Raw genomic sequence first — 19,767 nt, 5'->3', positions numbered from 1 at the left:
TTCTTTGCTTGCACTATTTCTGTGGGGCTAAATTCAGCAGTGTCACATGGAAGACACTCCACTGAAGTCAGAGGTGATATGGATTCTAATGCCCCAATTCTGCAATTGTTTATGCATGTAAGCGACTTTATACATATGAGTAGCTCAACTGAGTTGAATGAAGTTAATGAAATTAATGAAATATGCAAGTGTTTGCAGAATTGGAGCCTTGGGGCTGGATACATAAAAGGATTTAGGTGCCTAAGTCCCTGTTTTAGGCACAGGAGGGGGTGAGGGGTGCAGGCTCTGGGATGGAGTTTGAGGGTGGGAGAGGGTGCAAAGGGAGGGGGTGCAGGCTTTGGGAAGACGTTTGGGGGTGCAGGGCTGGGGCAGAGGATTAAGGTGTGGGAGATGAGGGCTCTGGCTGGGGCTGAGTGGTTCATAATGCAGGGGGCTCAGAGCTGGGGCAGAGGATTAGGGTGCGGAGGGATAAGGGTTGGGGCTGAGAATGAGGGGTTCATGATGCAGGAGGGGGCTCAGGATCAGGGTGTAGCGGGATGAGGGCTGGAGATGAGGGGTTTGGGGCATTGGAGAGGCTCAGGGCTAGCTAGGGTGGAAGGGCTGAGTAAGGGCAGCCTGTCCTGCCATTAGTGATTGGGGGGCACTAGGACCCTGGGGCAGCATAGGAATGTGCTACACAGGAAGCACAAGCAGGCATGCGAGAAGCGCGTGCTGCTTTCTTCCCGGCAGGGACGCGGCGGGGCGGGGGAGAGACCCCCGGGGGCCAGGGCCCACTCCAGGCAGGGCCGGGGGAGAAATCCAACTCCAAATATTGGTGGAGCAGAGCCCCCGGCCCTGAATATTGCTGGAGCTCGGGCACCGAAAAAGAACATAACCCGCTGCCTAGGCTCCCAGTCTCTCCTGTTGAAGCTGTTGCACTGTGAATAATTAAAGAGTCATTGCAGCAGATCCTGGGTCTCCTACCACCCAAATGAGTGTTCTAACCACCAAGCTACAGAGTCATTCTTGTACATGCTCTTCCTCTCTCTGATCCAAATGAGAGGAATGAGGTTTAGTACATACCTGCTGGACAGCCTCTCCCACTAGCTAGCTTGGGCAGCTCCCTGTCTAGCATGCTGGCTTTTGTGCATCGCAGTCTAAGGCACTTATCTCTTTCCATTCTTTGTATAAGAGCCTAGGTCCCTCACTCAGGCTTCATGAATCATAGTGATTTTCTAGGCACTAAAAGTTAGGCATTCTGATGCTTACTGTCACACCACCTGAGCCCTAAATTTCTAAATTACCCACAACCTGCTTTCTTGAAAACAAATACAAACATTCTGTTAAGGTTTTTTAACCCTTTGACTTCTCCATTTCCCTCATATTCTAATATGCTAAAAAGTATATAAAAGATTGTTGGCTTCTCTATAACTGAAAAATCCCTTTGAAGTTCCATGTTTATTTTTATCAGTCACCTTATTAATACTGGGGTAGTTCAAGTTTCCCATGGGTACAATATCCTGTGGTTTTGAGTATTTTCATAGCACATCCAGCAATTTTTTTCCCACCTTCATTCCTGGAAATCTGTAAAAAAAAAAAAAAAAATGCTCCGAGCCATTTCCCCTTTGGAGTTCTTGCTATTTTAACAGACAGTTCTAGGGAGAACATGAACAACAAAAAAGAAACAACAACTCTTTGCACTCCAAACTCTTGTATTTGCAAGAGCACAAACAAGATGGTGAGCACAGATGTGGGGCTCCATGCAAACAATGGTTTATTGTGTCTTTTTCATAGCGTATCTATTATTTAAGTCTTTGGAAATTTGCTGCTTTAATAATGCTTCTCTAATCTATTTCATGACCAGGGCCAGTATAGAGCTGGCCCTATGGAATCAAAAATGACTGATTCCTTTACGCTTCTCTCATTCTGTAACAGTACTGAGAAGAAACCAATATACACCTCGACCCCGATATAACACTGTCCTCAGGAGCCAAAAAATCTTACCGTGTTATAGGTGAAATCATATTATATCAAACTTGCTTTGATCTGCTGGAGTGCGTAGCCCCGCCCTCCCCCGAAGGGCTGCTTTACCGCATTATATCTGAATTTGCTTTATATCAGGGTAGAGGTGTACCTATATTATCAGAAAGATTTGGGATCAGATTTTCAAAAATAGGAATCTAAAAAATTATGCTTATATCATATAGGCATCAGTGTATGTAAGAAAAACCTGCAAAATTACAGTTATGTAATAAATGAAAGTAATGGTTTACTAAATTACTACAAATCAAGAGTTTATTTTCATTGCTAAGTCCTTGACATTGGTTTCTCTTGGGATCAAGAGTGATTTGTTTTTTCCCCCCTGATTGTACTTACTTTCCTTCCTATAAATACAACACTTCACCACACTGGCTACAAGTTTGTTTAAATGGGAGTCCTTGTGTCCTCTTCTATCACAATTTAAAAACAAAACAAAATGGAATAAGATAAGATGGCAGAGTTGCCATTAAACTATTCCAGATCTGAGAAGTCCATGACTTAATTCTGATTATAAATTGCTATTAAACTGTATGTCATTCTACTTCTTATTTGTACATATCACATAGCTCAGAATTAGTGAAAAGGTAGGAATTGAAGGTAAAGTGCGGACAGTGCTTTCCCGCATTACGCCTAATTCAGATACATGCTATGATTTCTTCACTTTCTTGAATATTAAATTAACTCACAAATTTTCTTTATAGAGGTTCCCACTAGTTTCTAAATCGGTTTAGAGTATGTATGGTAAAACTCCTATGAAGGTCATTAAGTAAATGTGCCAAAAGCCAAATAAGCAGTGAAAAACATTTATTTTAGATGAATTTAGAAAAACTCCATGTTTTGTTCATGTTTACATCTAAATAATCAAATCTAATATATTGCAAATGAATATTAATGTAATATAAGCATATCCCATTTTCAGAATAATTTTGGTTAGGCATATAATTATATTATAGTCATTGGTAAGATTTATACTTCTGGGCTTTCAACTGTTACCTGGGAGAGAGACTTTTTTTTTTTTTTTTTACTCTAAATTGCTTTCTCACAGAAACAAATCAAATCACTTTTCAACCAAAAATAGCTATATTTTAATGGAGAACTCCCTTTGTCTAAAATTCATTTAACTGGACTGAAGCTTTGTCTTCTGCCTCAAAAACACTTAAGCAAACCAAAGAGTTTTCAAAAGCATAAGAGATTCCTCAAAATTCAGATACATGGGATTATATATTATTGAACAACATTTAAATTTGTGAAACACTTTTGGATCTTTTGGAATAAAATGAGTGACAATTGGGATTTCCAGAGGCCTAAGATAGTTAGGCACCCAACACCCATTGACTTTCTATGGTAAAGAGTTGGGCAGCTAAGTTCCTCAGGTCTCTTTGGGAACAGCAGACTATAGAAGTGTGAGCTGTTTTAAATTATTATTTTGTTTATTTCCAATAGGCTTATGAGATTTTTTTTTCAGCCAACAACCATTAATGAGCTAATATCAAACGAGAGCTGGTTGGGAATTTTTCGATAAAATGGTTTTTCATTAGAAAATGCCAATTGTATAAAGACAAACTTTTCACACAAAAGGGCTGGTTTCTACAAAACTTTCCTTGGGAAGGTTACTAGGATAGAATTTATGGACAGAAAGAGAGCAAGAAAGTCACCTAGCAGAGCCTTGTGTGGGAGTATAGTTTAATACCACTCCCACTATTATGGCCACAGGTTCTGCAGGATCTCAGTCCCACTGCAGGGCTCAACGCTAGTCCTGTGCAGGGCTCTATCTCCCAGCATAGCCAATAGCCCGGTGGTTAAAGCAATCACCTGGAATCTAGAAAACTCAGTTTTAAGTCCTTGCTTTGCCTGATTCAGTGAAGGTTATTCTTGGAGGAAGCAATCTTTCTCTAGCTTTTTCACAAAACATTTTGGAAGGTCTCTGTTTTGATCCAATCTGAAACAGGAGACATTTGAAATCTCAAACTTTTTCTCAGAAATGAGAAAACTATTTTCAATCCAACTCTACTTCAAACTGAAAGGCAACAGGAAGCTAAAAATCAATACTAGAACTGATACAGATGGAGATCAGAATCAAATATAAGCATAAGGGGCTCCATTAAATACTGTCCAGGCTTCTTTGCATCCGGATTCTCAAGTTATCCATAATATCATTCTCAACAAATCACATCTAGTCATTAAGAAATTTACCAGGGAAAGCAAAAACAAAACTTTGCTTCATATCTGAAACAAAATCTCAGCTCAGATTTGAATAGCAGTATACCAAGACAAAAAGCCGTGGCCAGCACATCCCTTGGCCCGCGCTGCTTCCTGCAGCCCTCATTGGCCTGGAGCGGTGAACCGCGAACAGTGGGAGCCGACATGGAAGGTAGACAAACTGGCTGCGTGCCAGAGGTTGCCGACCCCGACCTATAGCTTCAGTGCGTTTTTTTATTATTATTATTTTATTTTATTTTTGTCCCCATGAGATTGATACATTAATAAGTGGTAAGGAGTGCTTTGATATTAATGATTATATTGTTTTATTTTATTGTATAACAACAATTCAATTAAATAAAAATATTTAAAAACAATTAGCACATTCAAAGCCTCTGAAAACAATAGACAATATGATCAACTTTGTTTATCCTTGATAAACCTTACAGAGCTTTGTAAAGCTATCAGACAAATCAATATAACATGAAATTCAATTTTTTTTCACAAGAGATCTATTTAGCTGATTTATTGAAATATGAAAATGAAATGAAGAATTCCAGTTGTCAAGTTTTATTAGGATTCATTTATTCGGTGTTTCACTTCCCTGACAGGAATAACAGCATAGATGTTACTCATCATTTATAAAATGCCTTATCAAAACACCTAGAAATCCTTGACCTGCTCACACTATGTACCAGGTTTGGATTAGACAGCTACCATGAACCAAAGAATGATGAAAATGATCCCTGGTAGTTTAAAACTTTCAGCTTCATCCCCTCCAAACCCTTTCCAGTAATAATTGGCTTTGTGCCAACAATTTAGCTTTAGCAGAGGAACTGTTATAAAATTGTAGTTATGAGCATTTAAGCAGATTATTACCCCTGCATTGAGTGAATTAATTTATTAAGTAGCAATTTCAGAGTCAGTGAGTCATTTAGAAAGAATGGCAGAAAGACATTCTGAAGACTGCAACAACATTATCTGAGATGTCAAAATACTTCATTGCTAGAAAAAAATCTGCTCTCTCATTCCATGGAACAAGAGACAGACCACTGCTTCTCCACGTCTTCATTGGGCCCTTTCTCCTTTGAAATCAATGAGAGTTTTGCTATTGACTTCACTGGGAGCAGAATTGGTCCCTTTATCTGTATGTAATATTTAATGAATGCCAATGAGGTCACTTGAACTGTAGGTGAAGTAACTTGAGCTGAGTTAGGGGTACAGGAAGCAGAGGAGAAGCTGTCTTCTCTAACCAACCACAGGTGGTTCCTTTAGCATAGCTCCTCTCCACTTACTGTCCTTCCAGATGCTTAAGCTCAAGATCCATTTATTTTCCAAGTTCCACATTCCTGCTAGTACCTGCTCTGATTCCCAGACCTCCCCAACACTCTTATTCATAGTAGTCCCATTCCCCTCCCTCTCATGAGCCCTCAGATGCCCAGACTAGCTCTCTGTTTCTATAGGGGTGTGTGCTGAGAGCAGCTGATGAGACCAGCAGCCAGACTTGCGGCAAGGTAAAAGGAAGTAGCTGATGGAATACTGCCATGTCATCTACATTTCTTGGTGCAGATCACAATATTTATCCCATTTGAGGGGGATGGGGCAAAAATTTCAAAAGTGCCTTCATGACTTTGGAGCCTAAGTCCCATAGACTTTCAATGAGACTTAGGCTCTTAAGACACTTTAGGTGCTTTTGAAAATTTTTCCCATAGTTCTTTGTTTTTTTAAATTTTAATAGCTATAAAATGACCTATGTCTGAGATATCAGCATACTCGTGCTGTTGTGTAACAAATTATTCCTTGTTATGCAGTTGTTGCCTAAATTCTCGTGTATTTTTCCCGTGTATTAACATTTGCCCTTTTACTTATTATGGGATACATTAAATTTACATAATAGTAATTAATAGGGCTAGTCTCAAAAAAAATTACAGATCATGATTATATCAGCAGTTCTGTAATGCCCTGCATTGTGTATTTCACAGATTCCATATTATCAGAAATGACTCATATACAGTCATTCCTTAACTGAATTAGTCAAGTAACATACAGCAGTGGCTCTCATCCTTTCCAGACTACTGTACCCTCTTGCGTTTCTGTGTCTGGGGATTTGTCTTGTGAACCCCCAAGTTTCACATCACTTAAAACTTACAAATTCAGACATAAAAATACAAAAGTGTCACAGCACACTATTACTGAACATTTGCTTACTTTCTCATTTTTACCATATAATTTTAAAATAAATCAGTTGGAATATAAATATTGTACTTACATTTCAGTGTATAGCAGGGGTTGGCAACCTCTGGCATGCAGCTCACCAGGGTAAGCACCCTAGTGGGCCATGCCAATTTGTATACCTGCCGCATCCGCAGATTCGACCAATCACGGGTCCCACTAGCCACGGTTCGCCAACCCACGCCAATGGGGGCTGTGCGAAGCAGCACGGGTCGAGGGATGTGCTGGCCATGGCTTCCCGCCACCCCCACAGGCCTGGAGCGCAAACCCCGGCCAGCGGGAGCCGCAATAGGCCGAATCTGCGGACACGGCTGGTAAACAAACTGGCCCAGCCCGCCAGCGTGCTTACCCTGGCGAGCCGCGTGCCAGAAGTTGCCGACCCCTGGTGTATAGTATACAGAGAAGTAAAAACAAGGAGTCATCTATGACATTTTAGTTTGTACTGACTTCACTAGGGCTTTTTATGTACCCTGTCATTAAACTAGGCAAAGATCTAGATGAGTTGATGTACCTTCTAGAAGACCATTGAGTACTCCCAGGGGTACACATACCCCTGGTTGAAAACCACTGATGCACAGTATTGAGTTAGTCAAGGCCCTAAAATCTATGATTGTGGCACAGACCACACTCTAAATGTTGCTATTGCCCACGTCACTGTTGATACTTAACAAATATATAGTTACAACAAGAATGTATTCATGTTCGATGTACAAGGAACCAAATGAGGATATTCTATGCCCCACTTACAAGTTAAGTGACGAGGATAGGACAGACTGAAAGGGCTCAGAAGAAGTATTAGTTTTACAATGCTTTTATTGTTTGTGTGTGTTCAATTCCCACGGACATCACAGAACAACTGAGTCTGGGAAGTGGAAAGGGTGGTGGCTGGCTGAACCAGCATTAGGGGCATTCCACACATAGGAATAGGCTGTGTGGAAAAAGGCAAGGAGATAGCAGAAGAGAAGTATGAAGAGTGGCGATGGATATATTTGGTGCAGAGGGCATTACGAGTATAGTAGCTCAAAGACCTAGGCCAAAGTGGAGTTGGGAAGGTCCACTGAATGCAAGAATAAACATTTCAACTTGATGTGGCGGACAATGGGGATCCCACAGAAATTCAAGTAGCAAGTGGGTGTGGTGACGTAATTTGAATAGCTCAGGAGAAAAATAATGTTAGTAGCTGCATTTAGAAATTGCCACAGGTTGTGATATGAGTGTCCTTATGCTCAAGAGGCTTGCAGATCACTTACATGGATATAACTAAAGCTGTAAATTTTCAAAACTGTGCATGGGGATTTAGTTATATATTCATTGGACTGTCACATGGTGAAACCTCTAAGTGCCAAAGTTTACTCCTGTACTACTTGAGGCCACTGAAATAGTTTATATTTCTTCCAGTTGATCACTAACTGAAAATAGCTTTCTGCCTGGATGGAATACAACCATCAAATGTGACAAGGCCTGCAGACATCCTCCCCACAAGTTAGTGCATCAGTGTGACTTTTATCCACTCTGAGACAAGGAGACTGAATAGACTTTCAAACACATATCAAAACTCCACAATCTGACCCTCCAAGCAAAACATCTGGGGCCTGATTTACAGCCGTGGTACTCCAGTTTTACATCAGTGTAACATCCTTGATTTCAGTAGAATGACAGTGCCAGAAGAATAGTATTGCAGCAGTGGCTCAGACCCATAGTTTTAAAACAGAAAATCCCAGTAATGGCAGGATTGTGGCCCATCCTATGAGCCCATGCAAGGGAATAAAGTTATCCATTCTAGGCATAAGTGCAAGGCAGAGAGATTAGCCTCCACAGAACACACAAAAAGAGTCTGGTGCAGCTGCTTGAAAAAAATATAGAAATTATTTGCAAAAATTGTTTTCAAAATTTGCAAAAAAATAATTAAAAAAAAATTCTCAACCAGTCTCAGTTTGTGAGCATTGCAAAGGCAGTTGAGTCTCACATTACTTTTGAGCCCACGCAGCATGTAAGGAGTGCAGGCATGGTGCAAAGGGAGTACGTAGGTGCATGTGGTGGGCTAAGGGCAGATGTATGGAGGAGTGTAAAATGTCAAGGTGACAGTTGAGTTTTTCTGGAAAAAAAAATATCGCTTCTTAGGGGTGAAAGGAAATTTGCTGCTGCTTTTGGACCCCTGCTCAAAACACATTTACATATAAGTATACTAAAGAAAAACCAATCCCAACCTTCAAGTGCTGATAACAGAAAACATCTGGTGCTTGCCTCTTTTTATTTTTATTAAATGTGTTGTTTTTTTTACTGTGCAAATTAACCGATTTCCACACAACTGCAGGTATAAACACTTATTTAGCACTCAGTAGCAATAGTGGCAAAGAAGCACTACACTTTGTCAGTTCATATATTGCATCCACTCACAGAGAACGGGCATGACATATCAACAGCTTGGAAACCAATACAGGGCTGACTTCTGCTTCCCCTTCACAATGTTCCTTTTCAGAAAAGAAATAACAGTAAAAACATTCTCTACTCCAGTAGTTATGCATCCACTAGGTATTCTCTGCTTGTCAGCTAATTTACAATGTAATTGCTTCTGGGGTCCCATTTTTGCAACTAAAAAAAGGAGGTATTGAGATCTCCCTGTTTCATGCTGATCAAGTGACATAATTGATTACATAGACTAGGAAGCACTGATCTACACAAGTGCCTGCCTCAGCATGTCCTGCAGCAAATCACAGCACCCATCATAAACACTTGCATATACTGCATATTTACAACATTACAAGCCTGAGAATCACCTTATTCTCCCTGTCAATACTGGACGTTCTTTGCTTTATTATATGAATTTCCTGTTGGATAGGCATTTACTGGTGCTGTACTAGGTTCATTATTGCACCTTTTTAAAAAAAATAATAATTCATGGTATTGGAGACTGAGAGCAAAATTAAAAACAAACAAACCTACCCTATCCTACTTCACCCCCCAAAAAAACTAAAACATAACCCAGACACAAAAGATTGCCATTAAACCAACCAACCAAAAAAAAAACAAATGTCACAGAAAAATTCCACCCTGATTTTTCCCATTCATTATAGTAGAAATAGCCTCCCTATAGACCTGTATTATTCTCACTGGCTAAACACTGTCTACAATTAGTGTTCAGTATACATGATATATCTGAAGTATGTTAAGGAATCATGTCCTAATAGATTTTAGTCATCACCTACAATTCTTAATATAAAGCAGTTAATCAAATGCACACTATGAGAATCTGCAGTTTTAAATATGCTGGGCTGTTTTTTTCAGGCTGCATGTCGCTCCACAGGAGCCTTGGGCATTGAGTCTAGGAAAATCTCACATGACACTTTCAGGCACTTTCAGTTTTGAAAGAAATTGAGAGCTAGTTCAATTAGGAGTGGGCAAAGTAAGAAGCGGCCAAACCTTCACCTTTCCCCAACTAAATCTTGACTTTTTTTTTCAGATTTGTATAAATTTAGGAAAGTCATCTAGGAAAATTAGGCACTGGGCTCCTACAACTATATCTGATGTGCCAATTGATAGATATCTGACAATATCTGGGATGCACATTCATATTTTCAGACCTAGGGAAGATGGCATAGTGGCGAAGGCATTAGCCAGAGACCAGGATTCAGTACTCTGCTGTGCCACAGACTTCTTGTATGACCATGGGCCAAAGACTCAGGTTTTCCCTACACATGAAAGTTAACCTGGAATACGGTATAATGTGAATTTAAAGGAGATTAACTATTCCTAATTAACTCCAGGAGTGGACATTCTTATTCCAGAACTAGAGTGTCTACACATGGGAGTTAAACAAGAACATTTAATCAGGAATAGAAATTCTGGAATAACTGCTCATGTAAATGAGCCCTTAGTCTCTCTGTTCCTCAGGTCCCCATCCGTAAAATGGGGATAATAGTACTTCATTGCCTTATAAGGATGCCATGAGAGTGTTCAAGTTGTAGGGCTCAAAGATACACAGTAAAGGCAGCCATTTAAGTGTTTTGGGCTATGTCTATAGTGATGCAGCTGCGCCACTGTAAGATCTCTCTTGTAGACACCCTATGCTGATGGGAGAGAGCTCTCTGGTCAACATAATCCACCCCTAATGAGCGGCGGTAGCTATGGTGATGGGAGAAGCCGACATATCACTGTGCACACTAGTGCTTATGCCGGTGTCACTTATGGGGAGTGGAATATTCACTCACTGGGTGACATATGTTTTGCCAACAGAAGTGGTAGTGTAGACACAGCCTTAAGATTATGACATTTAAAGAGAGTAGCACTAATGAAGTCTGGAAAAGAAGATAGACCGCACAACTAAAGTTGGGTGGCATTTTTTTGACAAATAATCAATTAATTAAAAATGTAGTTTTAGTCAACCCAAAACTATTCATGAACTTCACACACATTCATAGGATAGCTTTGGCCAGGGAAAAAAACAGAAACAAAAAAATGCACAAATTTGAGCTGGAGTCACAAAATGGTCAGAGAAGAAGGTGGTAACCTCCCCCTCAACCATTTTTAGCCATTGGTCTGGTGGTTAGGACACGCATACGGAATGTGGGAGACCTACTTTTGAATCCCTACTCTTGAGCAGAGATTTGACCCCAGCTCTTCCCCCTCCCAGGTGAATGCCCTAAACTCTAGCTTATAGGCTATTCTGGTGAAACTACAAAATTTGCATGAAATACTTGAGTAGTCATTGGGCCACAGAGAGAGAGAGACAGAGAGAGAGAGAGACAGAGAGACTATATCCTGGTGATTAGAGAACTCACCTGAGAGGTGGGGACACATTTAAATCCAACACTAAAAGTTATAAGGTGGGCACCACCACTACCTCCCCCTCCAGCCATTTTGTGGACCTAGTCCTTTAGAAGTATTTAGAAACAAAATGTTTTTGGTCAAATGACATATTTCTTTGGACTCCAAACGGAACTTTGATTCATCATAGTTTTTAAGAATTTTCTAATTTGACTGGATCCAAAACAAAGAATTTTTTAATATTTTTTTGGAAATGTCAGGAAACAGAAAAATCGGTTGTTCTCCCACCTCTACTCACAGCAAACCAAGGAAAGGGCCACTTGAACTTTCTAAGTGTAGCACCCATAGGTGGCAGGTTATATACATTTGTGGTGCTGGGGCTCCAGGAATATTCATGGCCAGGTGCCCTGCTCCAGCCCGGCCCTGCCTGGATCAGGCCCCGGCCCCCACGGGTCCTGCCCCCCCGCCGCGTCCCTGCCTGGAGCAGGTCCCAGCCCCCGCCTGCCACCCCTTCCCCTGCGTGTCCCCTGCCCCCTGCCGTGCCGTGCCCCTGCCTGACAAAAAGCAGCGCGGCACCTCTCCCCTGTCTGCTAGTGCTCCCGGAGTAGAGCGGCTCCCAGCAGAACTGCTGGCTGTTGCCCCAGGGTCCTAGTGCCTGCCATCCCCTTCTGGCAAGGCAGGCTGCCGTTACCCTGCCCTTCCACCCTAGCCCTGAGCCTCTCCAAGGCCCCAAACCCCAGCCAGAGCCCTCATCCCCCCCGCACCCTAATCCTCAGCCCCAGCTCTAAGCCCTCATCCCCCCTGCACCCTAATCCTCAGCCCCAGCTCTGAGCCCTCATCCCCCACACCCTAATCCTCTGCCCCAGGATTGAGCCCCCCTGCAGCATGAACCCCTCATCCTCAGCCCCACAGCCCTCACCCCAACGCTCTGCCCCAGCCCTGATCCCCCCCACATCATGAACCCCTCATCCTCAGCCCCACAGCCTCACCCCAACCCTCTGCCCTGAGCCGCCTCCTGCATCATGAACCCCTCAGCACCAGCCAGAGCCCTCATCCCCCTGCACCCTAATCCTCAGCCCCAGCCCTGAGCCCTCTTCTGAACCATGAATCCCTCATCCTCAGCCCCACAGCCTTCACCTCTGCACTCCCTCGAATCCCCAAAGTCCCTTCCAGATGGTAAACCCCCTCTCCCTTCCCACACACCCCTTCCCACCCCCAAACTCCCTCCCAGGGCCTGCACCTCTCACCCTTTCCTATGCCCCCACCCCCAGCCCAGAGCCTGCGCCCAAACTCCATCCCAAAGTCTGCACCCCGCACGCCCACTCCCTGCACCCAGCACCCAAACTCTACCCCAAAGCCTGCATCCTACACCCCTCCTGCACCCTAATCCCCAGCCCAGGATCTGCACCCCAGACCTCCCACCCCAATCCCCCTCCCAGAACCTTAGGCAGGTGGAGGCGGAGTTTGGGGGCAGGTTCTGGGCACAACCAAAATTTCTACAAATTTGCCACCCATGGTAGCACCCCACCTCCTTCCCCATCCTGTTCACTGGCCCAGTTCAAGATAGGGGAAGCTTGCCTTGCGACATTTTACACAACTTTGGGAAACTGGGCCTGAGGCTCCTTTGTGTGCTCTGCGTTGTGTGTCAGTGTGTGTTCACCTCAGACAAGCTACCAGGAACAAGGCTTTATTCTGTGAAGAATATAGAACAAGATTACAGTCTAGCCCAGAGGTGGACAAAATATGGCCCATGGGCCACATCCAGCCCACGGGACCGTCCTGCCTGGCCCCCGAGTTCCTGGCCCAGGAGGCTAGCCCTAGTCCCTCTCTTGCTGTTCCCCTTTCACTGCAGCCTCAGCTTGCTCACTCCACTGCCAATGCAATGTTCTGGGCGGCAGGGCTGTGAGTTCCTGGGGCAGCACAGCTGCAGAGCCCGGCCTGACCCAGTCTCTGTGCTGCATGGTGGCGGTATGACCCAGCTCCAGCCGGAAGGCACGGCTGTAGTGCCGCCAGGCACCAGTGCTCCAGGCAGCGCGGTAAAGGGACAGGAAGCTGGGGGAGGAGGGTGGATAGAAGGCAGGGGAATTCGGGGTGGTGATCAGGGGGTGGGGTCTGGATAGGGGTCGAGGGGGGGAACAGTGGGTTGAATGAAGGCAAAGGTCCCTGGGGGGGAGCATCAGGAATGAGAGGAGGGATTGGAAGGGGCAGTGGGGGTCAGGAGGAGATCAGGGGACAGGGAGCGGGGGTGTGTGTGGATGGGGCAGGAGTCCTGGTGGGAGAGCAGATAGGAGTTGAGGGCTGGGCCACGACCCCCTCCCCTTACCGGCCCTCCATACAATTTATGAAACCCAATGTGGCGCTCAGGCCAAAAAGTTTGCCCACCCCTGGTCTAGCAGTTTCCTCTCTGCTTGCCTGCCAAGAGCTCCCAGCTCAGTCCATGCTGAGAACTCCTGCTGGGAGGGCAGAGGGTACATCCTGGCAGGAACCAGGAAGTTCTCTCAACATGCCGCAGTTTGTAGTCTACAACTTGTAATTCCCACGGCTGCTGTTGATGCACACTGGACCTTGGGCTACATAAATAAGCTTGCCCCTGAAAGAAGGGGGCTCCTCCAGGAGAAAGGGCTGCGAAACACTCCATGAAAAGCCACGGCTGGCACAGTGATCCTTAAAAAAAAAAAAAAGGTTGTAACCCTGCTCTTACTTAAAACAATTTGTGCATAATATGATTTTCTATTTTCACACAACATGCTCCATTTGTTTCATAATTCAAGTGGACAATCACTGCAACAACAAAAGCTTCCTCTGTATAATCTGCCTACTGATATGTGATATATTCGTTTTAATTATCTTTGCCCTCTTTCCAGACAGCAACCAGGAAAATGTTTGCCAGTGTTCAAATCTTGGATGAAAATATTGCAATGCGCTTCCAGTTTTACTCTCTGAGTCTTTTGACAAGCTATGTGCTCGTTTCATGTATGCAAAGGCAGAAAGCTGCATTTTGATCTTACTTACACCAAACTCCATCAAATTGAGTCAAGTTACTCCCAGTATCCAGCAGTGTGACTGATACTAGAATCAGCCACATACTTTCAGTTCATATTTCAACCAAAGGCTGAGTATCTCCATCACTACACTGCCCTTTTATTCCAAGGCTAGATTGGCATACATTCAGAATTTCCCAGGAGTAAAGATTTTTAACCGCATTGATTCAGAGAAATACAGAGGGCTTATTTATTTAAAACCAAGGATACTAATATTACAATAACAACAGCAGAAGAGAAGCCATTAGAAATACTAAAATTTGCCTTCTAAAACAAATGGCGGATGCTGGAATTTGGACAGTGCAGAGAAATAGGAACCGAGAAAGTGGTTTGCAACAAGAATAAACATAGCACTGCGTTTGCAATTCACAATTTAAAGCCAAACTAGATATTTTCCCCCTGGTATTTAAGAAGAGTTATCTGCATCTCACAAGCCTGAATTTGAGTCATTCTATGCCACTCAAAACAAGTACTGAGATAACTGTGCTAGAGATGATGGGCTGGTAACCCCCAGGCATGCCAGCCCTGTGGGCTGCCTTGTTTTCTATGTTCCTGCCAAAAGTAACTTGCCTGTTTGGGATATGCTCTTTTGTTTTTTGTTTTTCCCTGTCTTATTGCCTGAAGTAGACTCCCCATTGATACAATCAGCTATTTTTAAGTAATGGAAAAATAGAGGGACTTTTGAGAGAACATGAAATGAATTTCCACAGGAATAAAGAACGCAGAAATATAGGTAGTTTTACATCATCTTTTTCCTTCAAAAAAGTTGCAAGTCGAAAAAGCTTAGGCAACACCAAACATTCACAGGGGTATTGACAAGTCAATGTAGCTAATTATATGGGGCACATCCTCAGCTAGTGTGAGTTGTTATAGCCCCATGAAGTCAGCGAGGATCTGTCCGAACTGCATATACTGTGTGATCCAAAATAACCCAATATAATTTATTGTCAAAGGATGTCAACTGAAATTTTCCGTTTGAACATTTGGTTCAATATCTGGGAACACAGATGTTTAGGTCAGAAGGCCGGACAATAGTGATCATTTAGTCTGATCTTCTATACAGCACAGGCCATAGAACCTCCCTGAATTACTTCCTGTTTGAATTAGAGCGTCTTTTAGAAAAAATACCTCATACAACCTTGATTTTAAAATTGCCAGTGAGGGAGAATGCACTACAACTCTTAGGAAGTTGTTCCAAAGGTTAGTTACCCTCACTGTTAAATTTTGCACTTTTTTCTAATAGATTGAAGAGCCCTCTATTATCATAACATTTTCCCCCACATAGGTACTCATGGACTGTGATTGAGTCACCCTTTAACCTTCTCTTCTTGAATATCATATAAGGCAGGGGTCGGCAACCTCTGGCACACAACTCACCAGGGTAAGTACCCTGGTGGGCTGGGCCACTTTGTTTACCTTCCACGTCAGCAGGTTCGGCCGACCGTGGCTCCCACTGGCCACAGTTCGCTGTCCCAGGCCAATGGGGGTGGCGGGAAGCCGCGGCCAGCACATCCCTCGCCTGCGCCACTTCCTGCAGTCCCCATTGGCCTGGGACGGCGAACCACGGCCAGTGGGAGCTGTGGTCCGACAAACCTGCTGATGCAAGCCATATGCCGGAGGTTGCTGACCCCTGATATAAGGCATGTTCTTCAATCTTTTAATTAGTCTCATAGTTCTTCTCTGAATCCTCTCCAATTCATCAAGATTCTTCTTGAATTGAGGACACCAGAACTGGACAAAGTATTCCAGTAGCAGACACATGAGTGCCAAAACTAGAGGTAACCTGACTTTGCTGCTACTTCTTCATATTCCCCTGCTTATACCTCCAAGAATCTCATTTCCCCTTTTGGTCACAGCATCACAGTGGGAGATCAGTTTCAGCTGAGTATCTACACTGAGTCTTTTCAGAGTCACTGCTTCCCAGAATAGAGTCCCTCATCCTGTAAGTATAGCCTAAATCCTTTGTTCCTAGATGCACAACTTTATATTTGACCCTATTAAAACTCTTATTGGTTGCTTATGGCCAGCTTACAGGGAGATCCAGACCTGTCCTTTCCAGCATTTGCCACTTCCTGAATCTTTGTGTCATCTGCAAATGTGATTTTTTTTTCCAGGTCACCGATAAAAATGATAAATAGCGTAGGGCCAAAAACTGATCCTTGAGAGACTCTACTAAAAATGCATCTGCTTGATGATGATTTACCACAGGGACTGGCAACCTTTAGCATGTAGCCCGTCAGGGAAATCCATTGGCGGGCTAGGACAATTTGTTTACCTGCAGCATCCACAGGTTTGGCTGATCACAGCTCCCACCGGCCGTGGTTCTCTGTCTCAGGCCAATGAGGGCTGCAGGAAGCGGCAGCCAGCACATCCCTCGGCCCACACCACATCCCACAGCCGAAGCCGCAGGACCAGAGAACCCTCAGCAGGCAAGCCGCTGGAGGCAGCTTGCCTACCGCCCTCGCGGAGCTGGCAGAGCGCCCCCCGAGGCTTGCCACCCCAAGCTCGCGCTTGGCATGCTGGGGCCTGTAGCCGCCCCTGCTTCTGGAGGAGGAAGCAACTGTGAAAACCTGCAAAAGACAAACTGCAACCTGGAAAAAGAAGTCCCATGCAAGGGAGACCAATATGATCATGACTTCAAACATTTACAGAGTTTTTGAGGTTATGTTATAAGATATATGCTGTAGGATATGTCACTACTTTGAAGCATTTTAAAATATAGATTTACCTGTTCCTAATTCTGTATTTCCCCAGTTCTCAGACCAAACCCTCCCATTGGAGCTATGCTGACTTAAGCAGACCAGACAATGGGTTATACTAAAGAAATAGTGAGCTAACATCATGTAAATTCTAGAACATATATTATAGAGTATGGTGGGTGTTAGCAGACAAATAGGTGTCTTCCATCTCTATTCTAGACTTTTATGATAAGAATTTTGAAAAAAATGTTGTATCACTCCAATACACGCACATATTTGCCTTCCTCTAGCCTCCCTGCTGGTATACTATCTCACATATCATGCTCAGTCTGTTCAGCCTCATCTTTCATGCTCTTCAAGATTCTGACTCTTCCTGCTTCTGTGCTCTATCCCCTTTGATTCACCCTCATGCACCTCATGATCTGCAAAATCAACTTGCCTTCATGCTTTCTTTGGGCTTGATTTTCAGACCACAGCTTCCTCCTGGGCACATGCAATATTGTTTGTTAGGGCTGCCTTTGTGCAGTCATAATTTGCATCAGGGCTGAGTGGCCCTATATCCAGAAGCTGCAGCTGGTTCCCTGTGTGGCTCTTCTGTCAAAGAACAGTGCAGAAAGGGTGGAGAACCATGCAACTGTCTTTGGTGGCTGATTTTCATCCTGTTTTGCTTACCCAGGGTTGGGCCTTGTTAGAAAGTGGAAACAACTCACTTGTGACAGACCCACATCTTTAATGTTAAGGCTAGAGAAGAGACTTGAGCCATTATTGCCATAGATTGTTAACGCTTGTCAACTACATTTAAACAGGCAGTGGATATGTCCTTGTTCAATAACCACCTTCAGGTATTACTGACCTTGCTACATCCTTCCCTTTCTCAAACCTCCTATCATTTGGTCATTGAGAAAGTAGCAACAGGGCAAGTGGTTTCAGTCCAATCTGTGCAACAGAGATTTTATTGCTATTTCTATTGATATAGGCTTTTAATGTTGATTAGGTTACACTAGTGAGAAAGACATGGAATATAAAATACAATAGACATTAAGACTATCACTCACAATTCATTAGACGTTCTTGTAAAGCTATTCTATAAACACAGTTACACAGGATTGAAGATAAAAGCAGTAATACTGCCTTACTGCTCCCATAATGGGAAGGCTGTTCCCTTAGCCATAGCTGCTTTCTTAGCCTGCCAGAGCTACCTCTAAATTGACATATCTTTCCCTAGCTCCAGACGTCACCCTGTTAGCTCAATCCCCTAAAACAAACATATCCACTTTTGATCTTTAGCTGTTACAATCAAAAAACATAATTTTCTTTCTCTTAATTCACAGCACATTTATACACTGCAGAGACTGTTCTTAGAACATGCATCTTCCTTGAGAATTCCTTCCTTAATCATATAGGAGGTGATCCTGATTTACAAAGGAAGTGTTTGACTTATGTCTATTTCAAACAAACTCTTTGAACTAGGTTTGCAGGAACCGAACTAGCGTGTGAGATATATTTCCTTTTTCCGTAAACACTTTTCAGCTCCTCAGACCTGAATCAACTCTTTGAACTTTGCACATTCAAACAAAATAAATCTTATCAGACAATAGTTTCTTTCTCTTAACAGTCTATAGGAAAAGAAGGAACCTGTGTACGTTTTTAAATTACCTCTCTCTGGTCTGGTCTGTGCAAGGGAATTTTAAGAAAGAATATTATGCTAGCACTCAATAATACTGACTAATATGGTGTTAAACATGATAGAAGCCTCCGAACACTTTTCCACATTGGGGCCTATCGCCCTAGGCACCCCTGTATTTACACCCTACACACTACTTCCATATTTTTTGTACAAAATATGCCTTCCGAGGTATCAGTGGAAAACTAATAACTCACTGATCATTAATATACTTGTGTGGTGTATCTACAGAGTGTGTACAAAGAGCTATGGATATGTGCTAGGATTATGTTTCCTAAAATGTGTTTGGCTAATGATGCATAAGCCCAGTCTGCCCTAGACAAAGGAATGTGTTTTCGTTTGTCTGAGCAGCCTGGCTGTCAGGCAGAGATAATGAAAGTATATTTACATAAAAGGTAAACAAAGACATCAGAAGAGCAAGTGGAGAAAAAGCACCTCAGGATGCCTTCCTGCCTCTCGAAGTAGGATCAATTAATTTTGAAAGATATACTTTTGAGAGGTTTACTGGATTATAAAGATAGAGGCAGAGAACCCCTAAGTTATCCTTCACCCGAGGAGACAAGGAAAACCAGCACCTTGAATTCTGTGGGAATCCTAGCTGAGAACTAATCAGCTATTGCTGGGAAAGGGAAGATTGGTGAGAAAACTACCTTGAACAAAGCTGTGGCTTGTTAAATTTGGTCTTAGCCAAAGCATATTTTTAGAAAGCATATTTTTATTTTTGTTTGCTTGTACCTTTATTTCTTCTGCTTGGTATCACTTAAAATTATTACAGTTGTTAAATTTGTTTTACATTTATTATAAGCCAATTCAGTGCTATGATTGAAGGGAAGGGTGTTTTTAGCCCCCAGTTAAATTAATATGCTGTAATGTACTGATTCTTTAACAGAGCAGCAAACTGAATACTTTCTGTGAATGTACAGAGAGATGTGCCAAGCACCGCATCTCTAAGGAGCTTTGAGGCTAGAGTTCACTGATTGTTACCTGCTAGCAAGGTGGGGGCTGGGAGAGCCTTGATAAATTTGCTGGTGAAGATGATAGACCAGTGTGGCAAGGAGCTGACATACAGTCTAGTCTCCAGCAAAGCTCACTCTTCCTAAGGTAACATGGTGACTCATAGATCTGAGTA

The 19,767-nt window shown here is 43.1% G+C and overlaps 1 protein-coding gene across 4 annotated transcripts in view; it reads right to left on the bottom strand.

The window, feature by feature from the left end:
• Nucleotides 1-19,767, bottom strand: part of PCDH9 (protocadherin 9) — a 956,435-nt gene that overhangs the window by 16,964 nt on the left and 919,704 nt on the right. The window lies entirely within an intron of this gene.

The sequence above is a fragment of the Chelonoidis abingdonii genome, chromosome 1 (genome assembly GCF_003597395.2).
Source record: "Chelonoidis abingdonii isolate Lonesome George chromosome 1, CheloAbing_2.0, whole genome shotgun sequence".
Lineage (NCBI taxonomy): Eukaryota > Metazoa > Chordata > Testudines > Testudinidae > Chelonoidis > Chelonoidis abingdonii.
This window is presented reverse-complemented; position numbering and strand designations above follow the sequence as displayed.